Source organism: Micrasema longulum, unplaced genomic scaffold (assembly GCF_059751315.1).
Source record: "Micrasema longulum isolate JH-2025_06_02 unplaced genomic scaffold, ASM5975131v1 h1tg000039l, whole genome shotgun sequence".
Lineage (NCBI taxonomy): Eukaryota > Metazoa > Arthropoda > Insecta > Trichoptera > Brachycentridae > Micrasema > Micrasema longulum.
The window spans coordinates 792,367-819,231 of record NW_028277246.1 but is presented as its reverse complement, the minus strand read 5'-3'; positions in this window follow the sequence as shown (position 1 = coordinate 819,231).

Sequence of the window (26,865 nt, the reverse complement as noted above, 5' to 3'; positions counted from 1 at the left end):
CTTGAGTTTACTATTTACCATATTGATGTGCCATATATATATAAGTTGTTTAAAATATTTTTTATAATTATTTTTTATGTTTTTAATCCTTTATTTGTGGTGATAAACTCGTGTGTCTGTGTCATATAATTGCTCGTCCTATCTCAACACAGGACTTTTAGTCCCATGGAGTTCGGACGTATTGTCTCAAATAATGTACAATAACCTTTTTTGTATTTAAATAAATAAATAAATTTGCGTATAATTTTGAGTTCTTTGGAATAGATCTTCTCGTTTTTCATAGATCTCTTCATCACCAAACGCAGTGTGGGATGAAAAACGATTGGTATGAAATAACCCGAAGTATTTTAAACGTTAATCGTGTTTTTTTTTGTAAGGACGTTTGCCATTATTTTATTGTCCTAGTTTTTCTTTGCAATGTGTATTTATTTTTTTGTTTGTTTAGTTTCTTGTACATATAAAAAAAGGAAGGGTGCCTGTCCGTAAATGCTATTTTACGGCTAAACTTTGTTTCTAGATATCGGTTTGACAGTATCTACAAGAAAATGTAATTTTCATACATATACATAATACAAGGCTAGCACAACGTGAAGGCTTGTCAGTACCGAGTTTTTTAAAAATAAGTATGGCCAAAGAACATTTAATTATACTATTCCAAATTTTTTCAATGAGACTTCTAAGCAGATCTTTAAAAAAAAATGTTGACAAAACATTTAAGAAAAAAATTACTCAATGGCTTATATGTAACAAGGCTTCATACTGATTATTATTTTATGTTGGCATTTTATATTTTTGGAAATATTTTGTGTGAAAAGTACGTATGCTTATCCTTAAGTTCTCAATAATGTTTATTTAAATTTTAAATTAATGTAATTTCTTAATTAATTAATTCGACAGGCGCCGTGGCGCAGTTTGGTTAGACGGCTAACTGTGAAACTAGCGTCGCAGGTTCGATTCCCGCCAGTTGCAAGAAAAAAATCCAAGAATTTTTTTTTCTCGATTGGTCTGGGTGTTGTGGTGTGTTTTTCATAACCTCCTTCCATATCCCCTCTATCTCACCTACTGACAAGCCTCAAAATAGAGGCTTAGTGGGTTATTCCTTAAAATAATTATTTTTTTTTGTAAAGGAAAAAATAATAATCTGCTGATCAGCTGGATTCGCGGTTAACTGGGTTTCATCATTTTTCCTGGAATATTTTCTGTTCATGTATGTCCTTAAATAAAAATAAATAAAATAATAATAAAATAAATTAAAATCTTTATAAAAGTGTTGTCATTATATAAATAAATAAAAATAGTGTTTTGTGCAAAATAATTTGCTTTGATGCAAATAAATAATAACGATAGTTTACGTTGTGTGGGAAACAAGGATGCTTTAGAAAGAACACAAGGCCGAGGAAGTGAAAGGACACTTTGATGTTCAGAAAACTATTTGTACCTGTTGTAAGAGATTCATCGAGCAAGGCTCGCATTCAACGAAAGATAATACAATTTGAATCAAATGTGGACCGAAAGCTTCTTAAATAATTTGTCGTATTTAAATTTATTTCAACAGAGACGGACATATTTTTGGAATATGGAAGTCTAGGCATTTACAGGGCTCATGAGCAGATGTTCTGAGTGTTTGAATCGAGAGCGGTCTTGTAATCGCTCAGTAGATAAGTACAGATCGTTAAGCATACCGTCGTGGTAATTGTCAAAAGTCATATAGAAAATCATGTTCAAGTGAGCATCTTTTGCTTGATTTGAGGTTTGTTGGGGTTTATAAACGCCTTGAATTGGCTAATTTTTATCACAAAAGAAGCTAAGCCTATTTAAAATATAATTGAGGACTATTTCAAATTTCAATGGAGTAAGGAACGTGCACTAAATTTTCGGGGTCATTTATTGGTTGGATTCGGTAATATTATGTCGAGATGACAATTCGGTAGAACATATGGAGGTAGATAGAGATAGTACAGAAGTTAAGTATACTGTCTCGGTATACACCGATAAATATTGCCTTTATAATCGCGGCCGTGCCAGGGAGAAGCCATAAGCCCAGAAAATGCCGAAACTTCCATTTAAAGTAACAGTAAGTTCCAATTATTAAATTCTTGTCAAAATTTTACGGGTCAAAGATATAAACTTTAGTTTTTTTGGCATTTCTGCATATAAAGGTTAACACATATTGCACAAACTCATATTTATGGTCTTAAATGCTGTTCGGTTCAGTTGTACGTGTTATAAACCTTTACGCGAGATAAAAAGTAATTAATTATATCATTAAATCGATATTGTAATAAACAGTGTTACGCTTAACATATTACAACAGAGATGTATACTGCCGTCATGCGTCATAAGCAAAATAACAGTTATTTGCAAAAGCCGTATTTTGAGATATGCTGCATTTTAGTATTTATCAACCTCATCCAATTAAAAAAACTGCTATCATAAGTAAAAACACAATAGGTCAATTTTTTCTAAAGTTTAAAACTTTTGTGTGTCATATCTACACTGAGTTTTTGCTTATAAATCTTTAAATATTGTGTTATTAGTTAAAAAACATTGTATCGTTTTTTTCACTTAAATATATCTTCTCATTCTAAATCAAATGGTTAAAATTTTATTTTAAAACATTACCTGATTTAAACTAGTTTTATGATTTTTGTCAAAATGATGTTCCTTTGTTTATGACCGCAGTGTAACATTTTAGAGACGATAATATGGTAGTCTAGTCATTTACAGAGATTATGACCTGTCATTAGTTGGTTTTTATTGCCACATTATTTACTGTGTTTAAGTACGTGTGTATTAGTAAGACTTTAATTTATTGCAACGGAAAAGGGGAAATATTTTTGAAAGGGAATATTGAAGTCTAGGCATTTTTAGGGCTTATGACCTGTCATTAGCTGGTTTAAGTGGCCACTTTACACACTGTGTAACATTCACTATTTTGCTCATGTTGTGTTTTCAGGCGTTGCCTAGTAAGTGAAATAATTCAGCCAGAGAAATCTCAGCCACATCAACAACAAATGTGTATTTTTTTATTTAAAAAAAAGTAGAAACATAAATAATGTATAAATATCTACACCATACTATAAAGAAAGGAACGAATAAATAGAGAAAAAATGAGAGAAGAGAAAGGAAAAACTAGAATATTCAGGAAGTGACATTTAAATCGTAATTTGAATATGAATGTCTCTGACCTTAATTAAACTTCTATTGAATAAATAAATAATAAAGACGTTAATGTTTAATCGATAGCGCCCTTATTTATGGTTCTTAAAAAAAGAACACACGACAAAATACACCTGTTGTTTAAACATTATAAAATAAAAAGCAAATATTTGTCCGGATAAACTATTGAATAAAAAATAAGTTAAATTTATTTTTATAAAAACTTAATTTGGTTAAATGTATTAATTTATTAAATAATTATAATATTCAATAATCAGTCATAAGCCCTGTAGCCTTGACTTCTAGATTACCTTTACTAAAATGTTCTTAATATCTTTTGTCATATGTCAATATTAAATAATAGTTTGTCATCGGGTGCTCAGATATTAGTTTTAATATAGATTCAAATAAAAGAGTACAGATATAAAATTGTAAACATTAAAAATAATGATCATTTATTTATTTAGTTTGGGATGCTTTGAAAAAATAAATAATGAAAAATTAAGAAAAAAAAACTCAACGAAACCAGACAAAATGGTTGAAAATATTTTTTAAGCAGTAGAGGAATAGAAAAAAAAACGAAATCAAATTAAAGCACAAACATTTACATGGATATATTTGAAACTTAAAAAAAAAAAATGGCGGCTTATAAATTAGAAGAACCCATTAAAATTAAGATCTAAAATACGAAAGAAAGAGAAGAAAAGGTTAAAAAGAAAATAATGAAAAATTGTTTAACGGGAGGTAAAAATAGTCTTTTAAAATTAAAGTGTTACGTAAATAATAAATAAAAAATACAGAAATTAAGACAGATGCTGTAACCATTGTGAGACTTATTTGTCATAACCTTAATTACTTCAAAAAGGCATTTTTTATTATCGTCTTAAGCTCTGACTTCAGAATCCCAAAATTGCATTATGTACTATGGTTTAAAAATATATGGAGAGATGCTTGAATGCAGAATTTAAAAATTTGAATGAATTAAAAAAGAAATTTTATGTTTACTACAAGATAATGTCAAAAGATATGTTATTAAAGTGAGTCTAAATATTACTTTATATACTTATTGGAATATTAGCAAACTTAAGAAATAAAAAAAAATAGCTCCTAATGCGACCATCACTATTTATCGAAGAGATCTCCAATTTTTTACAATTTATTTTTTTACTTTAGCTTTCATCGAAGTGAGGTAGTATAGCAAACAATTTGTAAGGACATATCGGTTCCTATATGGGCAATGCCTGTTCAAGGCGACTGATATGTTGCGGTAAATAAAAACATCCTCTTTCTGAACTTAATGAATTCAGGTGATTTCGATATCGACGCGATTTAAAAAAAATAGCGTCACTTTTAGTTAGGTTATGTTACGTGAAACTAGTTTTTGATGTGCATGTGATTATTTAATCGATTCGAACACTATCAAAATATAGTTTTTACTACCCTGATTTGTGACAGACGGGCAATGTTCTGTCAAAATCACGCATATGGTTCCATAATTGATTCCACGATTTATTAAATTGACATAAAATAGCAAATGGCGAATTGGACGTCCCGAAATTAGCTAGATTTATCAGCTTAAAAGTACCTGTTCGAAATACTCGGCAGCTAAAGTTATTATTTGAATCTCCTGGCAGTCATAATTATTATTACAATTCACCAATACCTAGACTACACCAGCCAGCGGTTAGGTAACGAGTATGGTGAAGTTGATATATTTCGATTGTCTTTTTATAATTATAGGCTAAGTATTCAAAATGTTATAAATTAATCTGTAAAAAATTTCTTAATATTGTTCTTTATTTACTTATGCATAGTTTTTATATTTAAATATATTGAATATCTTTTTATATACCCACATACCTATGTTGGTACATTTCCTTATTTTGACTTATTAGTATGCCGTTTAGTTTTTCTTATGCTATTTATAATTTTAACTAAATTTACATACTTATTTTTTACTGCTACACTTGAATGTATTTCTAATAAATGTAAAAGCCCGTAGGGCGGGTAAATGAATAAATAAATAAATAAATAAACAAGTGGTCATACTGATCATTTGATACGCTAAATAAGTACATACTATTATACATATTCAAGAATGAGGAATGTGGAATTAGATGATGAGTTTGGAAGGAGAGAGAAAGAGGAATCATAGATAGAAAAGGAAGAAAAATAAATCTTTAAAAAAATTAAAAAATTACAGTTAATTCTCCTGAATTATTATTATTATCTTATAAATGTTTGTTGGCTTTTCAACAAAATAAAGTAAGGTGGAATGATCTCTAATTGGTTTGATTTCAAGATTTTTACCTGGCAGTAGCCATCGAGTCGTTTTATTTATTTATTTAATATTTCTACATAATGTTTTTTGTACATTGGCAGTCTTATTGCCAAATAGCAATATCTTCCAACCAACCAATAAAATTGTTTTATTTATTTTTTTATTTTTGTAAACATAAACGGCAAATCTGCCTTTTACAAACATTTATAATATTAACATATTTGGCTTAATTTCTTTTTTAAACATGAACCACCTTAAACCCAAGATTTATATTAAAAAAAAAAACAAAAATTATACAAGATTTACATTAAAAAAATTAACCTAAAAATTATACAGCATATTCAGTAGAAAGTTTAAATAATAAAACATTCTACAGTAAATCGACAAGAAAATCATATGTACTGTTTCACTCAGCTAGGCAAAGTAAACAAAAAATTGTATACATATATATTATGAAATGCATAAATAAATAAATATAATTACCATTCACCATCTTTGAAAAATTTCAAAAGGTTTGTTCTATAGGAACAATACCCTACACTAAATATATCAGATAAGTGGGAATAACTATTGCCGAGTTCATGAAGCCTTTTTAATACGGCATTACAAGTATACACTGTCCGTGAATTGTTGCTACAAAACGGTGGCACCTATCTAGTCATTCTTCCAGGCACCCTGAAGTTGATGAGAGATAATAGTTCAGGGCAATCACAAATTGAATTTACAATTTTGAATAAATTTAAAAGGTCTATAATTTTTCTTCTAACGTTAAGTTATAACAAATTTAATATTTTTAGTAAAAAATCGTTATTTGAAAATTCATGACTGATTCTAAGTTTAAAATGTATATACCGTAAAAAAATTTTTTGGACTCTTTCAAGAGAATTTTGGTGACAGTTGTAGTAAGGAGTCCATATTGCAGAGTTATACTCTAACTGGCTTCTCACTAATGAAGTATACATCAACTTCAAAGTGTCTATGTTTTTTAATTCCTTAGTCACACGTAACATGAAGCCTAACATTTTTAGAGATTTACTAGTTGTATTATTTATGTGCCTAATAAGGGATAATTTTTAATCAAAAACGATACCCAGGTCGCGCACCTCAGAAGTTGAGCCTAATAGCATATTATAGTTTTATTTTTATAATTCACGTAACATAATTATTCAATAGAAAATAAAGATTAAAAAGCTAAAGATATATGAAAATAGAAATAAACGTATTTGTTTATAAATAACCTTAAATCAAAACTATTACTCAATGGGAAAAAAGAAAAAAGAGGAAAGAGGAAGGAGGAGAGAATAAGGAAGAGAAAGGAGATGTTTCTTCAGACATAACTGAATTTTCGCGCACATATCTGAATTTCTCATTGCGGGAACCATAAGAACGCAAATGTATTTTAAAGAAAATAAATGTTATAATTATCATTATTGTAACGGAAACATGGAAGTCAATCTGTATAGTTTTAATTTAGAAATGGATGAATTTTTCTACAAACAACGGCAATTTCATCACCGATACGAAATATTTTGCACAACACTGATTAAAAATTAAACTATGGTTTGGTTTAAATGGTTAACCAACTCGACCCTGAGGTAAAGTCAAGATTGGAACCATAATCACGTAGTTGCAAAATAACTGCGATAACAATGAATTGGTTCGAAAATTCGCTTGACCTTTCAACCGCTGTTTGAACAACGATGGTAGCTTGAGAATTGAGCTTATTATTTTTCAATAGGTTTTAACAATCATTGGAAATCAGTAGCACATAAAAATAACACTAGGGCTTTTTTTTTAATGTTGAAAAAATACATTATAACCGTCATTTGGCCATACCCAACTGTAATGTGGAGATAGGTACATACATATTTTTTGGGCCCACTATGAAATAAATATTTTTTTAGTTTAAATTTTTTAATTAAAATTTATTTCAACATTGAGGAAAAACATTTTTGAGAAGGGAATATGGAAGTCTAGGCATTTACAGGGCTTACGACCTGTCATTGGCTGGTTTAAGTGGCCACTTTAAATGCATTTACATAAAAAAATGGAAGGATGTTTAAAAAAAAGTTTTTTTAATGTTTACAAACAACATTAGCTTTTCATGAATCCCGATCAGATTCTTTCCTAACATTCCATTGAATTTTTTCCCATTTATTTCTTTTTACTGGATTTTTGGTAATACCAAAATAATATTAACTGACATTCAATACATTTTTGAAAATCTTATTCATGAATAAAGTGCACCCCTGTTGGTGAGAACATCCGAATTCGACATTTACAAATGAATTCTTTATTTGAAAAGTAATTATTTTATGATTTGGAATTCAACCATTAACAAGCACCTAGGTACTTACTTGAATTCAAAATTTGATATTTTTTTTTAGTTTGTTTTGGAATTCATTTATAAACATGTCCTAGGTACCTACTCATATATTTAAAAAAAATCTAAGCTAATTGCAGGCAAGCCAACGTTTGGGCAGGACAACGTCTGTCGGGTCCGCCAGTACATTTATTTATTAACGGACATTGTCCATGTATGAACATATATATACATATTTATTTTTACTTTTATAATTTTGTATTATTTTTTATACATAATAATGTTCCTTCACTAATGTCCTTCATTTGTCCGAAACATTTTACAATACGCATAATGAAACATGCCTTAAATTAGTTATTTAACATAGTTAATATAATATGAAAATAAAAATGTAATTAATCTATTTAACTTAATTATCATCGTTTACATGAAAAGTAAAATAAACTAAAATAATCACAAAAAATAATTAATTCAAATAAACTTGCAGACACAATTTCTTGATCCGTGTGCAACCCACCTCCACTATGAGAGCACTTATATATTATTACATATTTCAAATATTAAGGAACAATGAATTTTCTGTCCGATCCACCTCCAATATATGCTGATGGTATGATGCTGACGGTGATTTTGTATAAATAATAAATTAACACCTTTAAGTGGTTCCCACGCCTTCGTTTCTATGTAGCAATACGGCTGTAGCCGAGTGTCGCGTAAACCACATTTAAAATTATACCTGTTTAAGTGTTTGCGTGAAATATGATTGCTAAACAAAACAAAAATTGCAAAGCAGGTTAATTGTTTCAGATCTGATTGTAAGAAGAGTTAAGAAATATAATTTAATTAAGCCGAGACAATGATACATATCATGAGATTCCGAGTAGTAAGAATTAAGAAATCTAGTTATTAAATGAGTCGCCTATTTCCAAAGTTCATCTAGTCCAATTTGTTTTGAGATAAATGGTTGTTTTGGTTCGAAGGCGAATAGATATCCTGCGTCTAAAAAGTTTTCCGCTAGGGAGAATTTTTCAGGGTGCCCAAGTTTACACGCTCTTTTGTTTTCGTCAAATATTTTCCTTGATGTACACTCTGTTTGTCCAACATACATTTAATCACATCATTGGCAGCTCAATTTACAAACTGCTTTTGTTTCCAGGGGGTTTATGTCTTTCTGGTTTAATAAATGGTCCAATATTTTTCAAATATTATTTTATTTTATAATTCGGTCAATTTGTTGCTTCTTATATACATTCAGCTCTAACGGACCTGTAATTGTGTACAGTTATCACATAATTTACCCTGAAAATGTCTCCTGCAATGGTAGCCGAAACGTCGGAACGAATCCAACTAACACGGGATCATCCAAAGAAGATACCCATTGATAACAGTGATCGAGACAATCAACGCACTTTTTTTTTTACATTAATTTATTTATTTTATTAACATAAACGGCAAATCTGCCTTTTACAAACATTTATAATACTACATATTTGGCTAAATTAAAAAAATATATATATATTTAAAAACATAAATTTCCTTATACCCAAGATTTATAAAAAAAAATTAAACCTAAAAATTATACAAGATTTATATTTAAAAAATTATACAGCATATTCAGTAGAAAGTTTAAATAATAAAACATTCTAAAGTAATACAACAAGAAAATCATAAGTACTGTTTCATACAGCTGGGCAAAGTGAACAAAAAACTGTAAATATTATGAAATGCATGAATAAATAAATATAATTACCATTCACCAGAGGCAAAATTGGCAGTTCACAACGGAGTCCTGGTCCCATCCCTGATGTATGGGAGCGAAGTATGGACTTGGAAAAACAGGGATGAAAGTAAGCTGAATGCTGTCGAAATGCGATCTCTCAGGCGAATGTGTGGTAAAACTATGTACGATAGATGCACAAATGTTGAGATCCGTACATTATGTAAGGCTGAGACAAGCATTATCGACAAAATCAAGAAAGGAGCTCTGCGCTGGTTTGGACATGTAGAACGAATGGACAGCGAGAGAACGGCTAAGAATATTTACAATGCGAATGTTGATGGATGCAGAAATAGAGGAAGACCGAGAAAGACATGGCATGACCAAATCCAACAAATACTTAAAGATGGACATGTCAAAAGTCGGAATAATCGGCGCGCGTGCATGAGAAGATGTATGAATGTAGAGGAAGCGAGATCTGTATGCAAAGATAGAGTGTTGTGGCGTTCTATCCTCTCTGCCTACCCTTACGGGGAAACGGCGTGATGGTTTGTTTTTGTTTTTGTTTTTCACCGTCTTTAAAAAAGTTCAAAAGGTTTGTTCAATAGGAACAATACCCTAAACTAAATATATCAGATACGTGGGAATAACTATACATATACCATATTTATAAATGTACACATTCACATATATATCTGTAAACACCTTTTTAAATATTTATAACAATGTACATTACTTATGTATTTGCATTGATTTAATTTTTCTCTTTTTTTGTGACGGTGAGCTTTAATTTTTGTTTTTATGCGTTTTTGGTTTTTAAACATATTTAAAAGAAAATATGCAGGGATATTATTTTTATAGCCTTCCTTATTTGAATACGAGTAAGTTTTTTATAGTATGTGTCTCATCAGCCCATTGGTTTTATATTTTTGTGCAGCAACTTATAATGAAGGTTTAGAGCGGGTCTCGTAGGGTTGGCATTTAAAGCCCTAGGTTCGATTCCTGGGAGGGTCAACTTTAAATATTTGTTTTTAAGGTGGTTTTTAGCTGCAATATTTTACTATGCCTGGATTTAAAACGTTAGACCAATCACCTTATCTTTATGTAACAGATGATAAAAATACACTTCATGTACTTTTCTAATGTATGCACCATGAGGCGCGGTTGGGGTTTGATGTTTTTTTTGTTATCGGCTTTTGGGACTTCGGATATTTTCGGTTGGGTAATAGGTTCTTTATAATAACTAGAAGAAAAGAAATACCCACCAAAAAAGGAGAGAGTGGTAAAAGAAAATAATAAAAGTGACAAGGGCTGGTATACTGAACGATGTAGCGCGCGTAGAGAACGCTTTTTTAGCGCGTATTCAGTTTATAGCTAGGATTTGCATGCTGGTAGAGAGACGGGTACGTCTCGAAACTGGTGGACGTAGAAAAGTCTTTAAGTGGTAATATTTGTGACAAACTGTGATTTATTTAAGAGATAATCTACGAAAAATGATCATTAATTTTTACCTACATATAAGTACATAATATTCAAGTGATATAATTATAAATGACTATTTTTTCTGAAGTTTTGTAAAAATTAACTCAAACAACAATTATTTTAACCAAGCAATAAACTTAGCTTTATTCTATACAATACTTGTGCAAAAGTTAATGAAAAAATACCACAATGACATTCAGTAGATATTTCCATTATGATTTAAATGTCAACACTGAGCACTAGCCGATTCTTTTACAATGAATAATACCAAAAACCTCCACTTTGAACGCCACATGGCCTATGACATAATAATGTCAACGGTATTCTATCAAAGAAAAATAGTTCTTCGGAAATAATGTTCACAAAACTAGTTTCCAAATAGGGAATCTTCAAATAATATTTAAAATCTGCAAGCTTGTTTTAGTACTAAAAAACCTGACGAGGTTAAAGATGTAAAATATAGTATACTTTTTCGTACAAAGGAATCTTCTTCTTCGCAGTCTCAATCCTGGGAATTGGTTGGCAGAAAAGTCGTTATCTCGTCTTTCATTGGTTTCTATTCTCTGCAGCCCTCTTCAGCTCGACATATGAGGCGCAGTTTAAATCTTTGCACACTTGCTTTAAATATTCCCGTCGGGGGCGCCCTCTGAAATTTGTCTCCTTAGCCATTTCCTCTTTGATGTCATGCAGGAGACCCTCACGGCGCATAATGTGGCCGATCCATCGGGCTAGCCTCTCTGAAATGGTTTTGATTAGGTGCCTCTCTTCTACGATTCTGCTGAGAACCTCGTCATTAGTTATGCGGTCTCTCCAGGAAATTCCCAATATTTTTCTGTAGCACCACATCTCGAAGGCCTCTAGTCTTTTTTTATCTCTTTCGGTAAGGCACCATGTCTCACAACCGTACATCAATATCTCCATATATATGTCTTGGCAAGTTGCTTGCGGAGGTTAAGGAATAAGCTGAGGTAATCGGCTTGTTTCATCGTTCACTGTAAAAACGGGCTGGGCGACGAGCGCATTTCATAGATTGTTTTTTTTAGGAAGATATAAACGGTGGTAATGATTTATAACAAGAAACAATTATTTCATTTATTTTCCGACTGCATAATCGACATTACCAGTTGGGGCCTTTCTTGTAAAACCAACATTAAAATAATTCATTCATTAACAGATCAGATAGAATGGATAAGGAAGAGGTCCCCGAACTTTTTAAAAAGCAAGGGTGCCTGTCCGTAAATGCTATTATATGGCACAAATTTGTTACTTTACATTGATTTGATAGTAACTACCAGAAAAGGTATAAACATACACACAATACAAGGCTAGCACAACGTGAAAGCTTGTCAGTACCGAGGTATGTTAACAAATATGGCTAAAGAACACTTCATTATACAATTACTAAATTTTGAAATAAGATTTCTAAACAGATCTTAAAAGAAAATGTTGTCAAAACTTTTAAGGAAAAAATAATCAAATGGCTCATATGTAACAAGGTTTTATATTGATTATTATTTTATGTTAACAATCATCTATTTAATTTTTTGCAAATAAATTTTGTGTAAAAATACGTATGCTTTTAGTTCTTAATAATGTTTATATTACTTTTGAAAATTATAAAAAATAAGAAACCTGCTGACAAGCCGGTTTCGCAGTTTAGTGGGTTTCATTATTGTTCTGTTCATGTTTACCTTCTTTTATAAAAATAAATAAATAAAAAATTCGCCCCTGGGTAATGCGAGTAGGTACACAAATAATTTCTAGCGTTTATATCAATTGCTTTCAATTTCCTCAATTAGAAGAATGTTACTCCTATTTTTTCCATGTTTTGTTCCACAGAAGTTCCTTCTAGAGTTTTCCACAACAATAGAGTGTACGTAGATAGCAAACGAGAGATGCGTATGTCATAATTCTAGCTGTGTAATAACAGGCGAGGAATGCGACTATGTTAAATAAATTCCTAAGATGTAATAGCAGATAACATTTTTTGATTCCCACGAGATTTTCTTTGCACAAGACATACATTTGATTCAGAAACGAGTATGTTCGACATTTTGAAATCAACTAGTGCATTCACTGAAGCGTTATGTAGAGAACCTCAGTGGTTTTAAACATGTAACTGCCTAAAGGTTATGTTTTTAATGTGGATAAACAATGAACATCTTATGGTTCGTTCTTAGTCTCATGTAAGGTTTTGCCGCGACCAATATTTGTATACTTTCGAGAGCCTCGTGTTCTCAAACTAAAAGAATTACAGAATGTCAAAAACCATGACTGAATAGTTTGTTTTGTCGACTACCAGAATTAGTGAGATAGTTTGTCGCAAGCGGAGGGGAGATTGCGAGGTGACGTCACAGCGCTGCGCCTGACGGTTTAAATTTAGGCTTGTGTGGGCGCGGCGCGCTCTCAGTTCAGTTGTATCTCCGGAATGAGTTGGTTGATTTTAGTGATAGAGATGTCCACGGAGAGCTGAGTACGTGAAATACAGTATATATCGTACTATCAACAATTGTAATTACCAATTGATAATTACCCTAGACAGCGTCAACATAGACTTTTCTAGATTCCAATAAAGAGGATCAACCTGCTAATGGTAATGCCCGTTGGAAGGACTATCTCTATATATAGCGCAGGAAATTGGTAAAATAAACCAAAGTAGGGAACAAAATGCCGAACACTCCTCTAGTGGAACGGAAGGCCTGTTGACTACTGCCAACAGGCCGGCTTCTCCTGAAGAGTTTTAAGTGGTTTCCTCTCCACGTGAGCAAATGCTGAGAAGTTCCTGATTAGGCCACATTAATATATCCCTCCCGATCCCAATAGTTTAGATAAATTTTAAGATATTTAATTGCAGAAAAATCCACTTTTTGAAATTTAAACCTTGTATATTATAAGCAAGGTAAATAATAAAGCAACTCCCATATAAAAAAAATATATAAAAAATCTCTATGTTGAATAATATTTCTTTGGATATTGACATTTTTCACGTTTCTGAGGGAGCTTTTCGTTACAAGATTGTCATAGTTTTTTAACATATTATTCTCAAGACATTATGTTTACCCACGTATTATTTTTACATATACCCAATTTTACTGACTTTTTAATTTTATTATTTCGTAATGTAATGAAGGAATATATATAAATGAATAAATAAAATTGAAATAGAATCAAACGCAACTTACTTTTATCTTATATGAAGTAAGTATGCTTTATTTACTCTCATGAAGCATACCAACTTTTGGAACGGGTAGATTCCATAAAATACCTGGGTGTTATTATTGATAGGAATTTGCGATAAGAGGCTCAGGTCCAGTCACCAAACTCCAGGTTGAGATAGGTGTGCCATCTATTCTGCTCTCTTAGAGACATTCTGGATATTGACACTCTCAGAAGTGTGTACTTTGCTATGTTTCAATCCACTGCAACGTATGAAATAGTTGGCTGGGGGGGTTGCGGCATCCATCTTAAAGCCTCTCATAATTTCGCAGAAATTATTATTGAGAATAATAACTTCTTTCCCTTCAACATACCCGTCAGAACAGTTGTTCCAATACATGAAGGTGCTGAGTATGAGACAATTGTACCTAAAATAAGCACTTACACACTTCTGGAATAAGGAGAGATCTCAGCAAAATGTTCGGACGAGGTTTTCCCAGAGCACAAATTATGTCATACCCAAAACCCGTACGACCTTGGTTCAGAGACATCTCTCCTTTATCGCACTAAGAGTTTTTAATATTTTGAACGAGCGTATTAAGCTCTCAAGGACAAAAACTATTTTCAAGATAGGAGTTAAGGACTAAGTTTTCCTTAGTGGGGGGGATTTAAGTGGGAAACTTCTTGAAAATTTAATAAGTGTTTGAGTTTACTGTTTACCATATGTTTGTTTTTTTTTTGTTGTAATTATTATTGTTGTGTTTGTGATCCTATAAAATATTTTTGATATACTCTTGTGTCTGTGTCAACTTATTGCTCGTCCCAACTTAACACAGGACTTTTAGTCCCATGGAGTTGGGACTTATGTCTCAAATTATTTTATTTTATTGTATTGAAATAAACGGCACTTAGTGCCTTTTACATATAAGTTGCATATGATAAAATACATACATGTAAGTGAAATAAGTAAAATATAGTATTTTAAACAAATTATTACTAAACAGTTTTTTACAAATTAAGGAGTCAAAAAAAAAAGATTGAAAAATTAAATATTTGGTCAAAGAAATATTTTGAACCTGTAAAAAAAAAAGAAATAAAAATAAGAAAGCAACACATTAATAAAAAAAATCATGTGTAATAAACTGTCTTTAAGTAAATAAATCATCTGTTGTAGAAAGGAAATGTGATAAACTTAAAAGATCCTGAGGTTTCCCTCTCTTTGGTCTAGATGAGGGCACTCCAATCCGCTAGATATGCCGTCATGCATCGCTGCGCTGCTAGACGCTACTGTCTGATGATCTTTGATTATTTGCCAATTGTTTTAAAATTCGTTCTGTGGAATGTCATTTTTATAAAAAACGGATCATTATGGCATTCCGAAGTTGTGCTTGGAGACAAGGGGACATGCTACATAAAAACAATACTGTCTCGTTTAAAACAGAAGGTGTGGACACGTTAGTTCTGTTCTTTTAGTTTTCTCTAGAGTAGACTCGGCTAGGCGGATGGCTGCAGTCACCAAAGAACCTAACGTAGCCCTGAATCGGTCGCTTCTGATTATATAATAATACTACTACTACTACTAATACTAATACCATCACGCCATTTCCCCGTAGGGGTAGGCAGAGAGAATGGACCGCCACACACGTCTATCCTGGCATACAATCCTAGCCTCTTCCACATTCATACATCTTGTCACACATGGCCTTCGGTTCTGTCTGCTTTTGACATGACCAGACTTAAGATTTTTGTTTATCTGATCATGCCACGTCTTCCTTGGTCGTCCTCGTCTCATGTTGCCGTTCATTTTCGCCATATATACTTGTTTTATCATTCTTTCGTCGTCCATTCGTTTTACGTGACTAAACCATCTCAGAGACCTTTTCTTAATCTTATCAATTATAATTGACTCAGATCTACACTCTCGCCTGATTTCATCATTCGTAACCCTGTCATACATTTATTTCCCACACATTCGTCTAAGAGATCGCATTTCAACCGCGTTTACTCGGCTTTCATCCTTCTTCTGCCAGTTCCATGTTTCACTTCCATACATAAGTGTTGGGACTAAAACTCCGTTGTGCACTGCCAGTTTAGCTCCGATTGACATATTTTTATCAGAAATTACTGTGCTTAGTGCTCCGTTCATTTTGTTGCCCGCATTCACTCTTCTTTCAACATCTTTTTCTACTGTTCCATCTCTTGAAAACATGCTGCCTAGAAGATACACCAATTCTTCTACTTGCTCGAGACATTATTTTTTTTAATTAAAAATAGTATATTTTTTAAATCAATTGAGGTGAGCCACACTTAGACAATCATTAAATCAGAGATTGGATATTTCTGGAACATTTCTTCTCAAGTCTGAAAAACACATTAATCATGTGAACTTTTATTAAGAAACTTGATTGCAGTTTCATGACGCGATACATATCTGTCGTATTGTGACTTAAATGAATTCAATGTTGTCAATCAGCGAGCAATCGACATGTTTTTATGCAAACATTTAATTAGAAAATAATCATTATATTTTTAAAAATTTGGGACAGATCTCGTCACTGGCGCGACTGGCGGGTCGCATAGAATGAGGTCAAAAAGTAACCTATGTAAAGATAATTATTTCTGCTTTTTTATCTGTAAACTATTGCAGTAACTCAACAGTTCAACAACGTCGAGAATCGAACATGAGTACAATTTTTTTACCACGCAGCGTATAAATAATTAAAAAAAACAAACTAAAAAAGTCATTAAATTTATATTTGAAGCACTATCTATGTGGTCATCTTTATAAACATATACATATTTTTTTTGTACGTGTGATGTCACTTAACTCTTCCTAAACGGCTTAACCGATTTACGTGCGGTTTTTAACGAAATGTAGATCTTTGCTTTTGTGTGTTCGTAGATATTGAGATTTTCAATCTAATCTGTAAAAAAAAGTTAGGAGCATATATATTTTTTTCGTCGACCTACCAGGGTGCATTCGACGAGATTGCTTATACAAAAAAAAATAGAAGCATGTTGTTTTTTGTGTAAAAAAAAAGTTTATCTTTGAATGTTTACAAACAGTATTCGCTAGGTATCCACTTATCAATGAAAAGGCTTTTTCATTTTATCCGAACAGTTCTTGCACGACTTCACGATACAATCAGCCATTTTCTTTTTATTTATTTTGGTTTAGAATTAAATGTCAAGCTCACGCAATACCCGAATGGCGGTTAAAGAGTGACTAAATTCACGTTGGGTATGAGCTCACAATAGAACCCGGTAGGTGGAATATTCGAATATAAAAAAACGTTTGCGGAACCAGCTAATATCAGGCAAGCCAACGTTTGGGGAGGACAACGTCTGTTGGGTCCGCTAGTTCATTATATAGTTATTAGTTTCAAATACTCGATTTGTTCTTTTATTTTGTATTTGGAACGCAGACACTATTTAAATATTTTTTTACAAGAAATATAATTTTAATATAATTTTCAATATTCCTCCCTATAACACATTTGGGCGTCTGAGGATTATATTTCCAACATATAATTTAAATGCTTCTACAAAAAAATAATTTAAATAAACAATATTTCAAAAGATACATCAAAATCTGAAATAAATAAAAAAATATTTGAACGACATGTAAAATATGTAACAAAAACATTTTTAAATACTGTACACTGTCCTACTTAGAACACGTTTCTTTAGTGAGGAATTTTTTTAAATTAATTTGCCTTAAAAATGCTTCTAGTAAAATATAAAAAAATACGCTTTGGTAGTTAGTTAACATCAAAATGCTTATTGAAATCTGGATTTTTGAAGGCATTTTGAGAATTTTTTTATTATTTATAAGCCGTTGCGGTTAAAATTTATTTAACTACATATTAAAAAAATATATATTATATAGTTAATGATAATATTTTTAAAATCTTTTGTAAAAATTGCCTTCGACTTTTGTTTAGTTTTGTCTAGTAGTTTCTTGTATAATTTCAGTCCCCGGTTTATGTCCCAACAGTTGAGACTGTTACTGTCCTTGTCTCATTATGATGTATGTGATATTGTTCTGATATTTTTGTATTGTGTCTAGTTTTAGTTCTAGTTCAAATTTTAGTTCTTCGTCTACAATTATATCAATGGGTAATTTATGTTTAAATTTTAAGTATTCTAATTAAAAGAGTTCAGTTATATTTAATTGTTTAGTTTGGATATAATATCATACTTACAGATAGTTGATGAACAATATTTTTGGCGGGTTATGCAGCTTATTATAAATTGTCATTATAATTTAAAGATATTGATTACACAAACATCACTCTGTCAGATTAAAAATAAACAATAAAAACGCATTTTTTTTTTTTTTTTAAATAAAAAGAAATATTTGCGTTCTTATGATTTACCCAAATATTTAATTTTGACGGCCATTTTCAACGAGTTGTAAATAACTCACTATTAGAAAATGGAATCAAGTTGGGGTAAAGTGGGATTCGAACCACAGACCTTTGGTCCGTGAGTTCGAGACACTAGCCACAGGACCACAACCCGATTATGTAACTTAAAAGACATTACAATAATAAATATGTACATCTCCCTTCCCCTCCTTATCCTCTCTTCAAGCATTCTTGTTCTAATCCCACCCAATTTACAATAAGCTATTTTTCTCTTAAAAATATAAAAATATAAAAAAAATATTTGATTATTGAAAAATATTTACTAGTTTATGAAAATAACATTTTAATATGTATTAACTTATATGTATTTTATTATATAAATAAAACACGAGTGATACTTTAATCCACAAATTTGGAATATCCAGTGACCGGTTTTTATCGCTTTCGCGACATCTTCGAGACTGGTATCTTCATTAAAAAGTTAAATGTACTTTTCTGTCTACAGTTCTGTATAAATACATTTAACTTTTTAATAAAGATACCAGTCTCGAAGATGTCGCGAAAGCGATGAAACCGGTCACTGGATATTCCAAATTTGTAGATTAAAGTATCACTAGTGTTTTATTTATATAATAAATTACAATGAACTTCCATCAAGAATTTTCACTCACAGACTGAAATGTTTTAGATAAAAACTTATATGTATATATTTAATATGTAATATAATATTTTCTTTACTAACTCAAAAGTATACAATATACTTTGTGGGAATCTGTTATTAGTTCTGAGTTTATACACTATATCTGTTTACTATAAATATGTTTGTGGAACTTTTGATTTTCCAAATAAAATATAATAAATAAAAATAATAGCATCCTTACTTAGAAATGCATTCATTTTTACTCAAGACGCTTTGAAAAATCACTCATCATTTATTCTCGAATATTTTAAATGGCTTGTTTCATTCGTGTTTCTTGCACGATAAATTTCATTCATAAAAATTCACCCGGTGTTTGTATCACGAAACACATATTGTGTTTATAGTTAAGAATCGTGAAAACTCTTTCTTAAATTGTTTTGGAAGATTTCTTTAAGCCGAGCTTGTCAAGAGAATTATACCTATTTGTCAAGTCTTATTCAAAACGTACTCAACTGACATAACCGACTTTAGAGGAGAGTCTTATTATGAATACATCGCTTAATTCTCACGTTAAGAAAAGCTTAAGATTTGCTTTCATTTTCTTTTTAAAGATGCAATATTTCATTACTCTCTTCTTTTTAGAAAATATTTATTTAATCCTAAAATAAGGCAAGGTGTTCTTAAATATTGTGATAAATATTGGTACACGAAAAATATGTAACAAACAATATTAAAAATAGTGCATTGAAACTTAGAGTAAAGAAAGAGTTTTTTTTATATTATCATCAGTTATTAATTTTGAGTTATTTACGACTTTTGGAAAATCATGTACTTAAACATTATTTTTTACATTTAATTGGAAAAACGAAGAAAAGGATAAATATTCACTTAAGCAAAAATAATGCTTATTTTTCATCCTTTACACGCCAACACTAATAAAATACAATATTTTGAATAAATAAATAAAAATAAAATTGTTTTTTTTAGTTATTACGTTGTTATAAATATTTCAGACGTGAATGTTGATGGATGCAGAAAACGAAGAAGAACGAGAAAGACATGGCATGACCAAATCCTACAAATACTATGATTTGTTAAATATGCATGAATTAAGCAAGCAAGGTATGTACGCAAAGGCATAGTGATATGCGTTCTATCCTCTCTGCCAACTCCTGCGAGAAAACCGCATAATGGTTTGTTTGTTTATGAAAATGAATCTCGTTTACATTTTTCATTTTATACTGCGCAATTTTGATATAGGATATAGGATATACGTATATTCGCTCCAAAGAAACATCTCTATTTCCTTACAACATGTAGTTTTACCACGCAATTACCAAATTAAAGATCTTGGTATTATTTTTGAAACGAATTTCACGTTTAAGTCCCATATGACTGGTGTTGTTTATAAATTTAGTAAAATGCTTGGATTTGTACTTCGAAACTCTAGATATTTCAATAATACTACCGCAATTCGCACATTGTATGATACACTAGTCCGCAGCATACTAGAATACTGTTTCATCATTTGGGACCCTTCTAAATCAAACCACATCCTCAAAATAGAAATGGTGTTAAGTAAATAACAGCATTTATCGATACTATTCCTGGCCGATTCCCTTTCGTTCCCATCCTTCCTTTGACCCATCCTTATGGTACCTACCTAACATCAAGATAGAAGATATTCAAAATTAGAAGATTCGGATTTAGAACAAAAACCAAACAACATTTTTGACTTCACATAAACTCGGATTAAAAAGTGGTTGGTTTCGTCGCGCGTCGTTGACAACATTGTTATATTTTATTGTTCATTTTGTCATCCAGTGCCCGAAATTGAAGAACGTTCAGATGATATTAAAAGTAGGTATCAATTCCATGTTCCTATCCTTTCTTCAAATATTTCCCAATCACAAAACTGAATGAAATTCGTTTTTCATATACAGTCCGCCTTTTCGTTAACAAATGGTTCAAACGTGATTTTTGCGATATTTATATCTTAAAGAAAATAATGATTATCCATTTTTTTTATTTATCATTATTTCTAACGGGGAAGCTGGATTACAACACCCTCAAATCTCGTCGTTAAGTTTTTCTTCTATTAGATGAATTCTGGAACTATATTTAATCCAAATATATTGAAAGAGGTCAGTTTGTGTTCCCAAGAATTATACTAGAGCGAGATCTCATGCACTGTTTTACACACTCAGAAGCCGTACAAACGCAAGTCTGAATTCACCCATTAATAGGGCAATTCGCTGACAATATGGATCTATTTTTCTCCACTTATCGTCAGTTTAGCAACTTTCTGCTTTTTATTCATTCACTTCTAACTTAGATTTACAGTTAGCATTACGTGCTGGGTTTAACAGCCATGCAGACTGCAATTCGACAAATATTAAAAAAAAAAACGATGTGTACGATTTTTTTATGATCAAGATACGCTGTAATTGAAGTTACGATGCAGCAGCAAGGCTTATTACAGGAGAAAAAAAAATCAATTTTTAAGTTTATTTGCTACTTACACATTCATTTGCTAATTACACATGAAATGTGATTCCATCCTGTTTCTTTAAGATTCTAGCAGTATTTCTACACTTTAAAAGGACACAGCACTGCATAGTTGAATTCAAATCTGGAGTTGCGTACTGAGCGACGTCTATAAATAAACTAATGGGTCAAAATGTAAACCAACTCATTTATGAGTAGTTTAGTCGCATTCTGTTTGATGTGCGTATGCGGTTTCTGGACTATTTTTGATTCTATTGGTTTACGTATGCAATTGTAAAGTGCCCTTAAGGTGATTTTTCACAAAAATGGCGCTATATAAATAAATAAAAAATTGAAAATAGACGCACTGTATCTGAATTATGCTATTAACATAAATTATTATAAAATAAAGTAGACTATTTTAACCTACTCTCCAAAATTAATCTCAATGTCCCCTTTCACGTGATATGAAATAAGTATTTGTTCCATCTGCCAGTCTGTAGCACTAACTATGCACCACACTCTTTCCTCTATCGTTCTTGCTCTAACTATAATGCTTTTTTTTCATCTGTAGATATATTTTACACGCCCCTTAATTTATTTAAAAATAAATTAAGATTCCTTATTTCTGTCTGTGATACGATCCTACTTACTATTTAATGATGCTCACACTTACACACACCTGAACATTTATTCCTACACTAATACACATAAACACACATCTACACTTACTCTCATACAAATACACATAAACACACCCTTTTGTTGTAACACATTTTAATAATATGTATAATTCTTATTAAGAAATTTTGCTGGTACAAACCAGCTTGACAAGCAAGACAGCTTTAAGCTGTTTTTTTTTTATGTTCCTATATCATTGTCGACTGTTTGTTTCTTTAAAATAAATAAATAAATTATATAAATCAACAATTTTTTGAGTTTGTCCAAATTTTCGTAGACAAGGACTGGATTCAACGCCCTGGGGAGCTGTGTCCATGAAGAAGTATAGAAATTGAAAAAATAACATTTTCAGGCGTTGCCTAGTATGCAGGTGAAATAATTCAATTAGATGAATCTCACTCGCATAAATAAAGGTTTCAGCTCCTCAACTTCACAAACATCAACAGATGAAAGAATTGAAGGAATATAGATGTTCAAATATAGACAGAATGGTGAATGTTACACAGTGTGTAAAGTGGCCACTTAAAAAAGCCATTGACAGGTCGTAAGCCCTGTAGATGCCTAGACTTCTATATTACCCTTTCTTAAATGTTCTTCATCTCTGTTGTAATATGTTAATTATATAAATGCTGTTACCTAATGCACGTTTCAAAGGCTGTATCGGGTGTGAAGCAGACGCCCTCTTAAGCGGAATTATTAAGAGTATGCGTCGGTAGTTTAGACAAAGACTGCTTTGAGAGTAGTATGATTTAAATGCGCGCGTGAGAGAAATGAAGATATTTTAGAGAGAAAACGAAAGTGATCCTATTGTTCCGAGTGTTACAGCTTCTATAACAAAAGGAAGAGATAACGTGTAGAAAACATATCTACCTTTATTATAACTGTCTCAAATTCCGTCACAAAATGGGTAATATGTAATTTGAAATATTAGAAAAATTGTCTTATCTTTATTTTAAATTAAGAGGTCGGTATATTTATTTTAAAAATATTGCAAAAACCCATGTACTGTGTAACACTTCATGCCGTGACGCCTTAAATACCCTGACTCTGACAAATGAAGTCATCGAAAGGGTCGAGAATGTTACGGAAAAAAGCAGCTTTCAAAAAGAACTAGGAGTTCGGCTAGGAATAGCTGGCGCCACATTCAATAGTATGAAAGCTGTCTGGATATCGAATATTTATTTATTTATTTATTTAAATCTTAAAGTAGGGCACACATATCATACATATTGTTATGTGTGTTCTAATAATAACATTACAAATATATTTAATTTATAAATTGTTTATCACAAATGTCTTGACCATTATTTTAAATTTTGATATGTTTTTTTCTTCATAAATATTTTTTTCCATTTCGTAATACTTTTTAATTGCTTTAAATAAAATTGAATTTTGTGACTTTGCCTTTTTCCTAAATGGAAGTCTAATTTTGTTCTTTTCTCTAGTATTGTGATCGTGTTCATGCTGGTTCCGATCAATTTTTTTTCAAAATTCTTTTTTTTTATTTTTATTTACTCAGTGAAAACCAAATGCCACATATAACACGTACATAACACCAGTTCTTCTCTACGGATGCGAATCGTGGCACCTCAGTAGGGCCCAAAGCAGCAAAAGCAGCAAGTTTTGAGAATAGGTGTCTCGGAAGAATATCGGGTGTCGGTGGTTTGACTTTGTGCGGACTGAAGTAATAAGAGAACGGACGCAGCAAACTACGGTGAAAACTGCCATCAAGCGGATGCGATACGGCTGGCTTGGCCAAGTGGTGCGCATGCCTCCTGAGAGCCTTTACCACGCTCGCCTACTTTACAAGGTATCAGGTTCTCGACGTCCTACACGTCCACTGCTGACTGTTTGTCAGCAGTTTATGTCAGAACTACGGGACGCGAACCTGACTTGGGAGGATGAGCAGGAGCTGGCAGCCGACAGAAATGCTCGGAGGATCTTTATGGACACCATATGCTCCAACCAGGGAGCGGACATGAAATGATGAATTGATTATTAATTTATTTTTGGAACATTGAGGGAATCTGAATTCCCACGGTCCATCTGTTATGTTAGTCTTGGAGACTCTCTGTTAGCTGTGCATGGAGGAAAAGTTGTTAGCAAAAATATTCACAAGGAGTTAAAATTCTATGCAGATTAATGAGGGGAGAGGAAAGTGTATGGACAGAAGTTGAACTCATCATCAGGATCCTCTCAATACATCTGTTTTTTATATAATGATAAAATATGTATAAAATTTATAAAAACTTATTTTCCAAGAATAGAAAACGGAAACATGTTAGTGTACACAAATAATGACAAGAGACTAGTATTATTAATTTGTGACAGAATAATACGCAAAAAAAAACAGTAAAATGTTTTTTGGAACATTGAAATTTTTACCTCATCCATTTATCTGGATTCGATCTACAGGTCTTATGGCCTTTTTTCAGATCTGCATTGCAAAAACATATTTTTTAGCAGTAATGTATTGTTAATTTTTCATTAATATTCTTTGTTTACAAAAGAAGGGAAAACGTGTCAGGTCGTAAGCTCTGTAAATGAGTAGATTGCCATATTCCCCTCTCAAAAATGTTTTTCTTCTTTATTGAAATAAACGGCAATATTTGCCGTTTATGTAAAATAAACGTAAAAAATGATCGCTACGTATACAGTAAGCGAAAACGTGCATTGGATCCATTCGGGATGCTTCGGTATCGCTCGAAAATACGTGTCCCGTTCGGGATGTTTCGGAATCAACCCGGGGCTCAATATTAATAATCACTGATCTATTTCATCACATCAGGAAATCTCCCCTGAGTAGCGCCTGCTAACGTCACTCAATATAAAAAATCTCCTGTTCACTGTAGTATCTATCTATTCGACACAGGTGCTTTTTACGAAACCACTTCGGGTGGATTTTGAAACGTCTCGAACGGATAACGCGTCGGGCATTTACGGCGCGGCGGTACAAGCGATCAGGGAAATGATTATGTGACTTACCCCTTAATAATAATCCGATGATTTGGTCACACGGTGATATTGCTGCTTATCTTTGATCTTTATTATTTGACTGATTTATATTTTTTCTGGAATCTGCGCATCGTAAAACAACAATGCTTTTTCTTTATCAGAGAGATACAATTTGAGTATTTGCTTTGTCTTCAAGATACACTTTGAGACGATCTCAAGACCCATCATTATAGTTAGATTGTATTTTTCCAGTGGGTCCAAATTCTTAAGGCTATAGTCTGATAAAAAGTAAGGAAATTATACGATTAAGCTATTTTAAAATTGAAGCAAACGTGCATTAGCTGATAAAAAAAAACAGTTTGTAATGTATCTCTGTAAAGAAATATTCTTAAAAATATATATTTATAAAATGTAATTACTTTTCGACGAGCAGACTACGCCTTTTAAAATTAAGACCAAACGGTTTATTAATTATCATATAAAGATTTAATATTAAAGTATTAAAAAAAAAAAAAATAACTAAAAATAATAAATTGAACAGAAGAACGGTGGCTGCAAAACCTTATATACAAGCATTTCGAGTTATATAAATTTTGTGGTGTTTTTCTTTAATTAAGAATATCAACAAAATTTTGAGTTTGTCCAAATTTTTGTGGACAAGGACTGGATTCAACTCCCTGGGGAGCTGATAACATTAACATATTACAACAGAGATGAAGAACATTTCAGAAAAGGTAATATAGAAGTCTAGGCATCTACAGGGCTTATGACCTGCCATTAAAAAATTATCAAACTTTTAAAACTAAAATTAAAAAACACTTACGACTCACCCCTTCCTAGACTCCATACCAAATAATGTTTATTTTTTATTTTTAATTTACCTTGTTTATTTTTAAATTTAATTTTAATTTACTTTGTTTATAAAAAAAAAAAAAGTGAAACGAACTCCCTCTCTAAACACAAGTATCTACTTTATTAGAGAGGTAGAAACGTTATATATAAGATGTTCTCTATATTTACCTATTTTGTATTTCAAAAATGTATTTTGTAAAAAAAAAAAAATTCAATAAAAAAAAAAAAATTGGATGGTTTAAGTAGCCACTTTACACACTGTGAAACATTCACCATTCTGCCCATGTTTGAACACCTATATTCTTTCAATTCTTTCATCTGTTGATGTTTGTGAAGTTAAAGAGCTGAAACCTTTATTTATGCGGGTGAGATTCATCTAATTGAATTATTCCACCTACATACTAGGCAACGCCTGAAAATTATATTTTTTCAATTTCTATACTTCTTCTGGTGAATGTTACAGTGTGTGAAGTGGCTACTTAAACCAGCCAATGACAGTTCATAAGCCCTGTAGATGCCTAGACTTCTATATTACCTTTTCTGAAATGTTCTTCATCTCTGTTGTAATATGTTAATTAAGAATAGTTTTAAAAAATCAAATACTGAAATATTTTAGTTTGTATCCTTCTGTTTCCTGTTTTGGTTGTAAGATTTTGATTACTATCGTACGCTTTTAGTAAAATTTCAATACTTATATCGGCCGTCGAATAGCGATAAAATTTTAAAAGATTTTTCTATGGCCGCTGGAGCGTTTGGAATATC